General features: G+C 35.8%; 1 non-coding gene across 1 annotated transcript; it reads right to left on the reverse strand.

Annotated features, from left to right (window-relative positions):
* Nucleotides 1-13,689: 13,689 nt before the first annotated feature.
* TRNAS-AGA (transfer RNA serine (anticodon AGA)) lies at nucleotides 13,690-13,771 on the reverse strand. The gene has a single exon. It is a non-coding gene; the product is annotated as a tRNA-Ser (tRNA).
* Nucleotides 13,772-14,149: the final 378 nt, after the last annotated feature.

The raw sequence follows: 14,149 nt of genomic DNA on the forward strand, positions 1-14,149 counted from the left end.
AATTGGGATTGTCCAACAAGATGGAACTCGACTTGTGATATGTTTGAGAAAGCCATCCAACAAAAAGAATCATTAATTGCGTTTCATCAAATTTTGTCAAATAGGGGTAAATGTGCACCGTACGATCCTAGAAACTGGTTATTGATTGAGATCGTTATGGAGATCCTTCAAATTTTTAAATCTTGCACAGCTAGTTTATCCGGGGTTTACTATCCAACAAGCCCCATTGCTTTACCAAAAATTGCTGTCATGTGCACAAAGTTGAGTGAACTTCATTGTAGGGGTGCACCTTATTTTGATATGGGTGTAAAAATGAAAGAAAAATTTAGAAAATATTTTCAACAACTACCCGCTGTTTTGACATGTGCTGCTGCGTTAAACCCTTGCATCAATGTTGGTGGTGTTGAAGCTTTAATAGAAAAAATTTGTAATGAGCTAGAGTTAAACGACGATCAAAACCCCTATTATAACCAAACTTTAAAGAATGCTTTCAACACCACCTTGTCAAACATGTATGATGTTTACCTTACAAAATACGGGTCGTCTTCCCAAATTCATGACTCGTTAAGAGCTGTTGCCCAATCCCAATCCCAAACCGACCTTGAAATGGGGATGTACTACATGATTTGGGAAGACGCCGGTAAACGTCAAAAGGTAAACACCCCAAGCAGTGAACTTGGAAGGTATGGTGGTACCAACTTTGTGAAACACATGACTCCGGATGAATTTAGAAGTCTTGATTTGCTGGCTTGGTGGAGAGGTAAGGAGGATGAGTTTCCGATCCTCGCCGCCATGGCCAAAGATTTACTAACGGTCCAAGCTTCCACGGTAGCTTCGGAGTCTGCTTTTTCTGTTTCTGGCAGGGTTATATCGATTAGGAGGACTCGACTCACTCCACCAGCTGTAGAGATGTCGATTTGCTACAAGGATTACTTGGACTCTTTAGATAGGGCACAACATCAACGCTCACTCGAGGGGGAAATGGACTATGAGGCGGCCTTGTATGAAGACGAGGTCAATCAAGGACACACTCAACCAATGACCGATGAAGAAGCCGCGTACGACGATTACCTAAGGAATAGCTCGGGATCGGGTAGCGAAGAAAATTAGTTAAAGAAACAGCAAGTTGTTAATGTAATCGTGTCTAAGCATTATTTAATGTTTGTATTTTTGAGTTACGAATATGCGATAACGATTTAATGTTTGTATTTTTTATGTAAAAGCTATAAATGAAAGTTATGTGTTTTTAATCTTCCAAGCAAAGAACCCTAACAACGAAAGCAAAGAATGGCTTCGGTCTTCCAAACTAAACCCTAAACCCTAAACCCTAAACCCCAAACCCTAAAAAAAAAAAAAAAAAAAAAAAAACGGTTAACCGGTTAGACCGGTTATTAGAAAACCGGTTAATAAAAAAACCGGTTTATTAACCGGTTAGACCGGTTAGGGTTTTCATATACAAAAACCGGTTAATAACCGGTCCGGTTATTAACCGAACCGGTTTTTTTCCGGGCCAAAAAAAACCGGTCCGGTTAATAACCGAACCGGTTTTTTTAAAAAAACCGATTTGTGCACCTCTAGGTGTGGGGGGCTCTAATGGGGGCGCGAGTGTGGGCTCCAGCCAATAATATTATGACGTGTGGCAGAGAGAGAAACTGGATAAGGGGGGTGTTGGAGCCCCCGCTGGAGCCCCTGGCCCTGGTGTGGAGGGGCTCCAGCGGATTTTTTTTTTATTTTTTTATAAATGTATTAAAAAAACTCATAAATTATTTAAAAAAACAAACATTAATTAAAAAAACACATTAATATCTAAAAATAAAATAAAAATTAAAGTACTAAAAAAAAACAATCTGAATCTAGGTTTGGGTACCAATTTCCAGCCATGTTTTTAAAAAAAAATTTGGAAGATGGGTTGATTTTGGGTTTTTTGTTTGAAGTTGTGGTAATTGTTTTATGTGATTTTGGGTGTGGTAATTGTTTTATGTGATCTTGGGTTTATATATAGGAAGAACACATTTTTTTTTATTAAATTAAAGAGCCCAACGGCTCATTTCTCATGTCCCAACGGCTCTTTCACGTCTCCCAATGTCCCTTTACGCCATATTGGTCCCGCTAAGGGGCTTGCGCCTGCTTTGAATTCCGTGCTCGCGCCACTCTCGCGTCCCTCTCGCGCCCCGGGGGTGTGGTGCTAGCGCCTGGGGCGCGAGCGGAGGGGCTCTAGCGCCCCCGCTGAAGCCTCACACCCCTCAGCCTTATTCATTATGAAATGATAAGAGAGATAAAACCGATTTTTTGAAGACTAGGTATAAAGACATCCACTAGTTTTTTCTTAGATGAGGCCACACAACTTCACAAGGATATGTTCCTAACTTCCTATTTGTATGAACTAACCTGCATTGTGAGAACTGTCAAAAGTAAATAAATTATTTATTTTTCAATCTTAAAATTTTAAAATATAAGAAAAAAATAGTTGATATGCAATATTTTTTAATCCTAGAATTAAAAAAAATATATAAGAACAAATTTCGCATATATATATATATAGAACCTACATATGAAAAAAGTCATGTACTGGTTATTATATTAGCGGTTAAAAACTAAAAAATATATATGTATGAACAAAATAGTTTAATGATTTTTTTTTATTGTGTATACATATTTGTCTCCAAGAAGTTAAAGATTTCAAAAACATACACCACTAGTAATAAAAAGTTTAACGCTTTAGACTAATGTTTGTTCTCTATATCATCCCAATACTTTAGTGTACGGTAATGGACCTTACCCTCCTAAACATTGGGTAGAGCGTTGTGTCGAATTTTTCAAGATAGGGTCTTACGATAATTGTCGAATATCCATTTTCCAACTACCATGTTGTTGATTCCACTATAGCCTAAGCACAGTCGATTAAAGAGGAACACTTCCTTCAGCTTTTAGCATCCTTTATAATCTATATGCACCCAGAACCTTCTTAGTTTAATCGTTCTCTAGCTTCATTATATCCACGTCAACTGAGAAAGTGTGTTCTCGCCAGTTACTGAGGCGCCACCCAGTGGCGGACCTAGGAATTATTTTCTTGGGGGGCGACATCGGGAATTAACACTAATTTTAAGAGGGACGATCGGGATTTTCACATACAAATAACACTAAAAAATAAAATTTAAGGTGGGCGGCAGCCCCCTTAGTTTGTAAATAGGTCCGCCCCTAGCGCCACCTCAGCATTTTCGGCTCTCACCTCGATCCACATCAACTAATATAGTATTAACCTTTCATTATGTTTTCATGATATCTTAATGTTTTATGATTGTTGTGTACAAAAAAAAGGCCTTACATAATAAACAAATTCTAGAGTATATAAGAGGTCATATCATATTATCATATCATATGATATGTGTTTGAAAATCACCAAGGAAAGAAAAGGACTAGACGGTGTAAAGCAAACAATTTGGAGCCCTGTGATTATTATTGCACATGTTAAGTCTTATGGATTTTAGCTGTTTTGTTTGGATACATATTTCACTTTCAACTTTCAAGTGGGTCTAGTCTAGATGCACTCGTGCAATCGATATTCATTTCAAATTCTTTTTCTTAACTTTACGTATCATTTTTATAATAAGATATTTGATGTGTACGGTTACTTAAACCGAAACCAAAATCGTTAAAATTGGTGGAGAGTTGTATAGGTCTGTTAGTACACGAACCACTTTTATCATTATGGCAAAGCTAACAGTTGTTATCATATTGTGCAGCTGAGATAAAACAATGAGTAAACTATGGTTTCGTCTCCGTAGTTTGTCCAAATATGAAGTTTAGTCTAATAGTTTGAAATCTGCGATTTTCGTTTATATGGTTTCATTTCACTTGCGATTAAACTCAGCCCCACTAACCCCGTTAAGATTGATCGTTAAACCCATCAGTGTGCCCCTCACGTGAGGGGCAATTTTGTCCTTTTTTCCCCAAATACACCTCAACCTCTCACGCGATGGGGCTTGCGAATTAGGTTGGGTTTATTTGAAGAGAAAAATGACAAAATTGCCCTCATGCGAGGGGCGCACTGATGGGTTTAACGACCAGACTCAACATGGTTAGTTAGGTCGGGTTTAATTGCAAGTGAAATGAAACCACATGGACGAAAATCGCAGATTTGAAACTATTGGAATAAAACTGTAGATTTAAACAAATCACAATGAAGAAAACCGCAATTTACTCTAAAATAATTAACTCAGCATAATATCATTTCACCATTGTTATAATCCTCTTCACATATATGTGGGTGATTATTTGTAATACTTGACATGATAATAACAACATAATATGATGTAGTGTAAAGTACAATTTGCGTTCCTGTGATAAATGAGCATAAACAAGTTGCGACTCTATTTTTAAAATTTAACCGCTTGAGCTCCCGTGGCCTCAATTTTGTTATACGTTGTGCTCATCCGTTAAATTTGAACGTTAAGACGACCACCACTCCATCTCCGCATACAAATGGGGTCAAATTTACAAATAGGGTCACAAGTTGTTCCGTCCATTTACTAAATGATGTAAATTGTACTTTGCTATATGATGTAATTTGAAAGACATAAATGACTTTGATAATAGAATTATTATTATTAAATGTATGAATATTGTTGAAATTGTTTGTTTGCACAAATTCATGTGCGGCTCTTCTTGGTTTGGTCGATGACATTTCGTAAAATGGAAGTTTAATAAAAGAAGGCATAAATTAAGTAAGTAAAAGTAAATTAATTAAAAGGTAAATTGGGTTGATGTAATTGGATAGTGTAAAGGGTTGAAGTTTAGTGATGGGATAATGGTCTCGATGGATGGTTAGGTTTAGAGGCATGGTTAGGCTTGGGGAGCATTGGGTCAAAATAGGTGCGCCATGTCGGCCTACTTGGTCTAAGAAAATATATTTTTTCTAACGGCCAACGAATTCTATAAATAAGTTATGCTTGTGAACCTTCACATAAAGCTAACTCCCATGAACACTCACAGACAGTAAGGTGAGATAAAACTCATTCAATTCAAGGATCCAACTAGTGAACGCTACCTACTCGTCCGGTCTCCTATCATCACCTAGTGTCGCCGAAATTAAATGATGGGGGCAAATTTCAAACATGGGTTACATGGAGCGCTAGGTCTTTTCCTTACCGCTAAACCACCAGCTCATTGGCGGTCTATGCAAATATAATGAGTTTTATCATTAGTTCAATATTATGCTTAAATGGTATGGCGGTGATGGTTAAAGATTGAGATATTATGGTTTTGCGTTTGAAACCCGACTCAGTGGGTTTTTCACATACTTGTGGGTTTCCTTATTGATGGTGTTCCTGGGTGAGTATGATTGGAGCATCAAATCGGTATGGACGGTTGACATCTCGTCTCAGTAAGTTTTATTCAGGTATCGAGTATAGTTTCAACGCTATTAAAGAAAAAGTTTTACCTAAAAAAAAGTTTACATGCTATACCTATAGAAGTTCAATCATATCAATATACATAAATTCCTCATCTTGCTTGATCTTGTTCGCGTGGCATAATCATCCATTCCATGCACCTCCACATGCACACACACAACCCTAACATTTGATACTTTAATACTTTATCACCACATACCTAATCTTAAACTTGTGTTTCATGGACTTAAATTGTTACAATATAGATCCCCACATCCATTCTAGATTACACAACTCCTTTCTTCAAGAATGGTCCATGACATAAAGTTTGTATAATTAGACCACTAATCATGCAATTTAGTGTATTAATAGATGCTTTCATGTTAATTTCACCTTGCATAATTATGGTGATACAACATCACAATCGGATCACCCACCTATCAAATTTAGAATCTATTACCATCGCCACCACCCAACGATTCATGCAACTAAAGTTAGGCACTAGGCTATTCCCCTATAATTTTTTTTGACACCAATATTACTCTTCGCTGCCACCACAGCCTCCATCATCGCATCCACGTGCTTGACACCTTACAATGGTGATGGTAATGTAGATGTTGGAAACATTGAGGGCTAATAAATGGTGGCATATGATACGATATTGGTGGCAGCAACGTTTGGTGGGTGGTCGTGTGCAGGCCCGACCCAAAGAGGGGGGCCTAGGGCAGGGTGAGCTACTGCTCCGGGCCCGCCCTTCCAATGGGCCTAAAGTTATTTAAACTTTTATCTATGTTTTAAATAACACAGTTACCTTACACATTCATTTTGTCATCAATATTTCTTTATTATAGTTGGAAAATATTATAAGAAATTTCAAAGGTCGCAAGTTCTAGTTTTGAAAATAGCAGTATATTTTTTTTATGTGTCTCACAGCCCATAATTGTTTAAACTATTTAATCAAATTAAAAAAAGACATAAAAATCTATATATTTAAACCCATTACATACATCAAAAATAAAATTATTGGGGCTCACATTTTTATCACTTGTCTCGAGCCCAAAATGTTTTGAGGATTCTTGGGCCTGACCCTAGTGGTGCGAGTGACGATGATTGTTGTTATGGCGACGACAATGGTAACAAACAACAGTGAATGATCGGTGGGTGGTGACGACAGTGATAGATTCCAACTCTTTCATTATTGTTTCTCTTATCACAATTTCCGATTCATTTGATGAATTATAATTCCTTCAAATTCCAAATCTTTTAATAAAATTAGATTTCAAATTCAGTTACTTCAGAATTTTCAATTCCTTTATAAAAGTTCTGTTAACCAAACACCTGTTCCTTGGTTATTCTTGCCACTTTTCGCTTACTTATTCTTGCCTTTTTTTGATACAACAAGATCATGTTATCTTTAAGTGTGTTTTTTCTTGCTTTTTAACAAGTTATTAAGTGGAGAGAAAAAGGGTGGCCTACATTTGAACCTTACATCCTCCCTTTATCAAAATCATTTCTGCTTAACACCACACACCACTCAATTACATGACCATCCTCACACGTTAGGCTAACCAACCTAACCAATTAATACATGTTATTTCCTCAAATATTCTTGCCACTTTTGATATAACAAGATCCTCATCTCTTGGCCCAACTATACAAGTGTGTTTCCTCTTTACTTACTAACAATTAGAAGTGGAGAGAAAAGGGTGTCTAAGTAACTAGTTGAGTGCACCAAACACCGGTCTTTACACGACACGTCCTGTAAAGTAATATGTGATTCTCTCACACTATTGCTTTACCATCTTCACACGTCGGGTTTCGACATATTTCAATTTTATTTTTCTTTCTACGCTTTTCTTTTAACCGAAGATTTTTGTATCTATAATTAAAATTTTGATTCCTTCGCTTATGGGGTGAACATGCACCTTCTAGCATCAAAAGTTCTCTTATTAACTTTGCACGAATATTGACATACCAATAATGAATTAACATAAAAACAATTGTTATAAAGGGTGTAAATTTTAAGCAAGTTTTATATATAAAACGGAGATAAGTAATATAAAAACTATATAACTAAACAAGTGTAAATATTAAAATTAAGGAGTACAGTGTTTTGGAAGTTAAATTTTGGGTTTCACACGAAGAAATGTGATTTTGAGAGTAGGGAAAACCGGCTAAGGCCATTTGTCAAAACATACAGCTTGTTACATCATTTTAGTTCGTATTATATATGGGTCTCACAAATCCAAACGGATCACAAGTTATATATCTTAAGTCATTTTCTAGGATGTTTACCTATGGCAAGTGGCGGATCCAGAAATTTTTTCCAATTGGTTCATTGTTTTTAGGTGCTCGATTTCATAGGATTGGGCATAAAAATTTTCGGGCTGATGCGACGTTTTGGGTCAAGTAAGGTTACTCACATAATAAAAATACGATACAATAATTAAAAATCGTCTCCATTAAAAAACATAGGATAATCCACATGCCTTTGCCATTGGTGTAACTTTACGAGTGGGCTGATGACCATGTTTTTTCCTACAGTTAAATCTATCTTAAATTTCCTCTTGATTTCACAAGTCATAAGAAGATAAAGTTTCATAAACATAAATACAAATGATGCAATTGCTTGCACCTTTACACTTAAAACAATCACATTTGTTTAATTAGGCCACATCTTCATCTTTCCCCATAGTTAGATTATAGATATATATGAAGCATATACATCAATTACACAGCACACAAGAAAGCTAACATGGAGACATGTGCAACAATACTTCATGACTTAGCCTTTGCTTGAATCTAGTTAATGTACATTCGGTATGGTGGAAGAGTGAAAGAAAGAAACCCTAAATCTGTTTTGAATAAAAAATATTAGAAAGCATGCAACAAGAGATAATTGAACACGGATCTCTTCAATTACAAAGCACAACTTTAACCACTAAAGCATTTGTCCAATTTGTTTATGGGTTCACTATGTATTTTATATATGGGTTCATTCTAGTCTTTTTATATGGATGTTCTACGAAAAATCTGAAACTCAGTGAGTTCCGGTGAAACCACATTAGATTTGCCCCTGCCTATGGCCGGTTTGTTTATGTATGAATCTGCTAACTCTTGTAACAATTATGTATCATCACATAGTATAGTATAAAGTACATTCATTAAGTTGATTATAGACATCTAATGATGTAGTTGCCTAAGCTTGATGATGTAATATATCTTGTAGATGTGTTAATAAGATGTTTTACTTACTAAAGATACAATGAAAGTTGATTGAGGAAAATGATTAATCTGTAACATCCCGAAATTTCCAAAATAATATTAATTGTATTACTTAATAATAGAGGGAAAGTTTACTCGGGTTATCGGGAAATAAATAAATAGAGTAGGAGTTGGTATGGGTCGGGCTAGTGTTGGGTAATGGATATGGGTTATGGACTTGGGTTATGAAAGAAGGAAGGAGAGTCCATGGGCTTAAGCCCATGATCCCTAAATATAAATACCATTAATCACCATTTAATCCTCATTCTCACATATTCCATACACCACCAAAACACACACAACACCATCTTATAACCCGAACCAAAATCCGAAGGCGAAAACCCGAGCTTGTTGGTGCTGGAACGTCGTGACGGACCAAAACAACATCAAGGCTTAACCGTGTTCGTAGTTCGACTCGTTCAAGGTACGTTTATAGTTAGAAATCGTTCGTATAGGTTCGGTTTGATTTGAGAAATGATAGATCTGAGTTTGTATGGTAAAAACGAATCCAACAAAGCTAATCTTACTGAAAATGGTTATGATTTGATGGGTTAATCGATTGATAAAAAGAACCTGTAACCTATATGCCTAAATCGCACCCTTTAAACATCGATGTTAGGTCGATTTGATGGTTGGGGTTTGTAGGCGCTGGTCAGACGATTCAGTGGATACCTAAATCGAGTTATTTAGTTAAGAAACGAAGGATTTAAGAGCGAACAGTAGCTGCAGCCGACAACTTCGCCTGCAAGCTAAGTTCGCCTGATGAACTTCGCCTGCAAAGCTAAGTTCGCCTGACGACAACTTCGCCTAAAACTAAGTTCGCCTGATGACAACTTCGCCTAAAAGCTAAGTTCGCCTGATGACAACTTCGCCTAAAGCTAAGTTCGCCTAAGGTTTAACTTCGCCTAGAGTCAAGTTCGATTAGAAAATAGATTAAAAACGATAAGTAAATGTAAGCTAATACTAGGCCACCAGATTAAATCAGGCGAGTATTGATACGTGTAACTTATACAGTCAGCCGAGCTCAGTTAAAGAAGGGATTTACAACTATCGGAGGAAGAAGCAGAGTTCAGGTGAGTTTCTAGCCCCATTCCTTGTTATGTTTTCGGGGCTGTGTGCATACTCGATGTGAAGTGTGAATACACTTACCTTAAGTGGTAAGTGTATGCTATAGATGTTATACGAGGTATATGTTTTATAATGCTTGTCGGTACGTGAACGATCTTCGGATATTGCACGTATCGCCAAGGATAGTAAATTCCAAGTGGTTGATAGCGTGTATGAATGTTACGATGTGACTTGTTCATTACGTAAATACTGAACTGATATGAAGTGTGATATAGGCAGGTAGAGGTAGAGTGTGTTAGAAGTGGCAAGAGTCTAAGGGTGTTAGTGGCATAACGTGAGCGCGTGATAGGGAAAGCCTGTACGTGCCATCGTTATTACGTGGGTATGAATGCTATGATGTGACTTGCTTATTATGTAAATGATATGAAGCATGTTGTAGACAAGTAGAGGTAGAGCGTGTTAGAAGTGGCAAGAGTGTAGTAAGAGTGTTAGTGGCATGACGATAGTACGTGGTAGGGTAAGCCTATACGTGACTACTTCATTAAAGTGGCAAAGTGGCATAACGTTATACGTTATTAAAGTGGCAAAGTGGCATAATGTTTTACGTTATTAAAGTGGCAAAGTGGCATAACGTTTTACGTTATTAAAGTGGCAAAGTGGCATAACGTTATACGTTATTAAAGTGGCAAGGTGGTAGGTGTAAATAAGAGGCTAAGTGGTAAGGTAAGCAGGTTAGATGTGAAAGTGTGAATACACTTACCTTAAGTGGTAAGTGTATAGATGTTATACAAGTAGCTATTATGTAATGCTTGTCGGTACGTAAACGATCTTCGGATATTGCACGTATCGCCAAGGATAGTGATTGTCAAGTGGTTGTTAGTGTGTATGTATTCTATGATGTGACTTGCTTATTATGTAAATATTGTATTGATATAAAGTGTGCTGTAGACAAGTAGGGGTAGATTGTGATAGAAGTGGCAGAGTCTAGTAAGAGTGTTAGTGGCATGACGATAGTACGTGGTAGGGTAAGCCTATACGTGACTTCGTTATTAAAGTGGCAAAATGGCATAACGATATTCGTTATTAAAGTGGCATCAAGTGGCATAAAGTGGCATAAGTGGCTAAGCTGTAGGGGTAATTAAGAGGCTAAGCTATAGGGGTAATTAAGTGGTTAAGCAGTGGCATGTTAGACTGTGGACTATGTGTCTTCGGATACATATATATTGTATGTAGTGGTTGTATGATAAGTTGCTTGATTAACTAGAACTCACTCAGCGTAGCTGACTTTTAGTATGCACGCAGGTGAGTAGAATGAGACAGCTAGCTTGAGCGGACACATGGTGGGCGAATAGGAGACTGGCATCTGAAGACTCAAGATGTTTTAATGTAATTGACGTTTATTTTGAAAGACAGGAATGTTTAATTAAGGCAAGTTTTGGATTGCTGTAACGTTTCATGAAAGTTTTTATATTCCGCGAAAGTTTTAATGAACTCTGATTTGTAAGAACTGTGTTTATGAGTAAATCCGACGCTAAAGTAGGGCTACCGGGTTCGGGACCTTACATAATCTAAATAAAAAAGTGAATGTTATAGAATGAATTAACAAATTCTAGTTTCTCTTATACTACTAATGAACTTTTTGAACTATTATCATCCAAATATAATAAAAACACTTATTTTTTGTAAAGTGAATCTTTGATGAAATAAATATATAAAGAAATAGTTTTAGAAGTATGTGTATGTGAGTTTCAAGGTGAATCCCGAATATGAGCATGGGTGGTGGAAATGGTGATTTTTGGGAGTAGGTTTGTCAATTCCAAAGAGTCCTTGTGTTAGACAAAGAACATTCCTTTGAGTTTGATATTTTTTTTTTAGTAACTAGTCCGGTTTGAACCTTAATCTTTTGCTATGTAACATTAACACATTTACCACCACATCACAAGGAGCGGGACATTATTCAAACAAAGTTTTCATCTTGTCAATCCAAATGATTTATTTTAACATATTATATCCGGTGATTAAAAAAAACACAAAAATACAATTTAAGTTATAAACAGTATAAAGTATTATAGTAAATTCTAATAACCACTAAATAACAAAAATTGTTTAAATGTTACATTACTATAGAGGTATAGTATGATAATAAAATGCAAACGTATTTTAAAAAAATGATTAATTTATTACGAAAGAGCATATTACGCTATTTTATTTATACGGGTGATGTTATTGTACAATAATTGCTTAACGTACAATAGGTACGCGAATCACGCTCAAAGACAAAAACAAAACGCTCAAAGGCAAAAAAGCTAAAACGCTCAACCAAAAAACTAAAACGCTCAGCCAAAAATACTAAAACGCTCAAAACGGTTTTGGTTAAGAAAAGTAAAAAATTTACCGATTAACGACCAAAAACTGTTTATTTCGGTGAACCAATGATTAATTGGATATGTATTGACGATTTTGAGATCTTGTGATGTGATTTGATGGATCGATATCATGAATATAAGTATTCTGGTATCTAAGTACGTTAAACAATTATTGTATTCTATCTTTTCTCTTATCTATATAACTTATAAATAGTCAAATAGAAATAACGGGTGATGGGCCTTTTTAGGTTTCATTTAGTAGACTTAGTCCGTTAGCCCTAGTCTAATGGGTTTAACTTGATCCAGTGAAATACAAATAAACAGAAAATCATTCAAGCAGACGCAGTTACTCTCTATATTCGCACAAAAACAAATCTCTACCATAACATGTAACCTCGTAGCCGTGTACTGCAACAAAATACTAGTCGCATATTACACATGCCTCGCAACAATAAGGACGTTTGAAACTTTGAATGTTTGATGATGACACACAAAGGTATAACTTATACGCGATATAATGTTGTGCAAATCTAACGTATGAAACCACATATCTCATAGCTAGAAGAGTGATTTATTCTGCCTAGGATAATAACCATTTTTTTTTATTTCTTAACATTAAATTCATAAAAATATAAGCCACTAAATTCTACCAAAAAATTTGCTCTATTTAAGGTCTTTAGAAAGTTTATACATTATTTTCAAAACTTATCTTATAAAAAAAAAAGAGACAAGTATATATGTATTTAAATAAAAACAAACTAATATATTCTATTTAAAGCATAATAGCCAGATACTAAACCAGATGGATATATGGCTTTATTGATAAATAAGTATATCCATATTAATTGAAGATGCTAGCATGCAATTTGAGTATGGTGAAACATAGACTTTAGAATTAAAGAACAATAAATGAGTAACATAACAACACCCTCATAAGCTTATGTTTACTATAAGCCACTTCCATCAAGGTGTCCATTAGAGGCAATGTGAGCCTGGTATTGATGCAAAAAGACAAAACATTTCAATATACATTTCTAAAATTTATGCAGATTAGAGAACTCAATGTGTCAATGTAACTTACACCATGATACGCGTATGGTGATTCTGACGCTCGAAATGTTTAGCCATTACAGTCTTTACAGACCATTCAATCGGTCCCCATTCTTCCACTTCAAAGCAATTCCCGAGTGCAAATGTATACAACTAAGCACAAACTAAAACCTTTCAAAACTCTGATAAACAAACAATTTTATTTTAAGAATAATAAGATATAACTAAAACTAACTTACCTTAGTAGTATCAGTCAAAAGCTCATTCCTGCAGGATATGATGCATAAAACTGGACCTCTTGAATACTCGGCTCTTGTTCTGAAAAAAATTTGATGAAGAAAAGAAAATAAGATTTATAAACCATATATCAACTCAGGATTGTAAATATAAACTAGAGGTGTGCGTGTGCAAGAAAACGAAAAAAACCAAACCGAAACAAACCAAGATTGTGGTTCTATGTTTTCGTAAAAACTGAACTTACAGTTCGTTTTGCTATAATCGACAACATTTTCTAAAAAAACTATTTGGCTGTATCAAAAGTACAGCAAAAACGTGGACGGCAGGATTCGAACCTGCGCGGGCAGAGCCCACATGATTTCTAGTCATGCCCGATAACCACTCCGGCACGTCCACTTTGTATTGAATTAAATTTGGTATTAATGAATGTAACTTTGGAAGTTAATTATGATGAGAGAAGTCGAATCTTATAAAATTCACCAGTGATATAATGCGAGTCATTTCAAAGTACTACGCATTTAAGTTTAAGATAACCATAGCAACACAACTTATAAGAAATGATATTATTTTTCATGAAGGAGGTAGGAAAGAAATTTAAAACCTACAAAGCTAATAATCAAACACGTACATAATCTTTAGGTTGTCAGAGGAACTTGATTGATGGTCGTTAATGCAGGGCCGTCTCGTGGGTAAGCTAAATGAGGCAATGGCTTTAGGCCTCCAGATTTATAGGACCTCCATCTTAAATAAGAGTTATGTATTATGAGATTTTGA

The sequence above is a fragment of the Bidens hawaiensis genome, unplaced genomic scaffold (genome assembly GCF_021521415.1).
Source record: "Bidens hawaiensis isolate Kalapana, Puna unplaced genomic scaffold, B.hawaiensis_p1.1 tig00005935_1, whole genome shotgun sequence".
Classification (NCBI taxonomy): Eukaryota; Viridiplantae; Streptophyta; class Magnoliopsida; order Asterales; family Asteraceae; genus Bidens; species Bidens hawaiensis.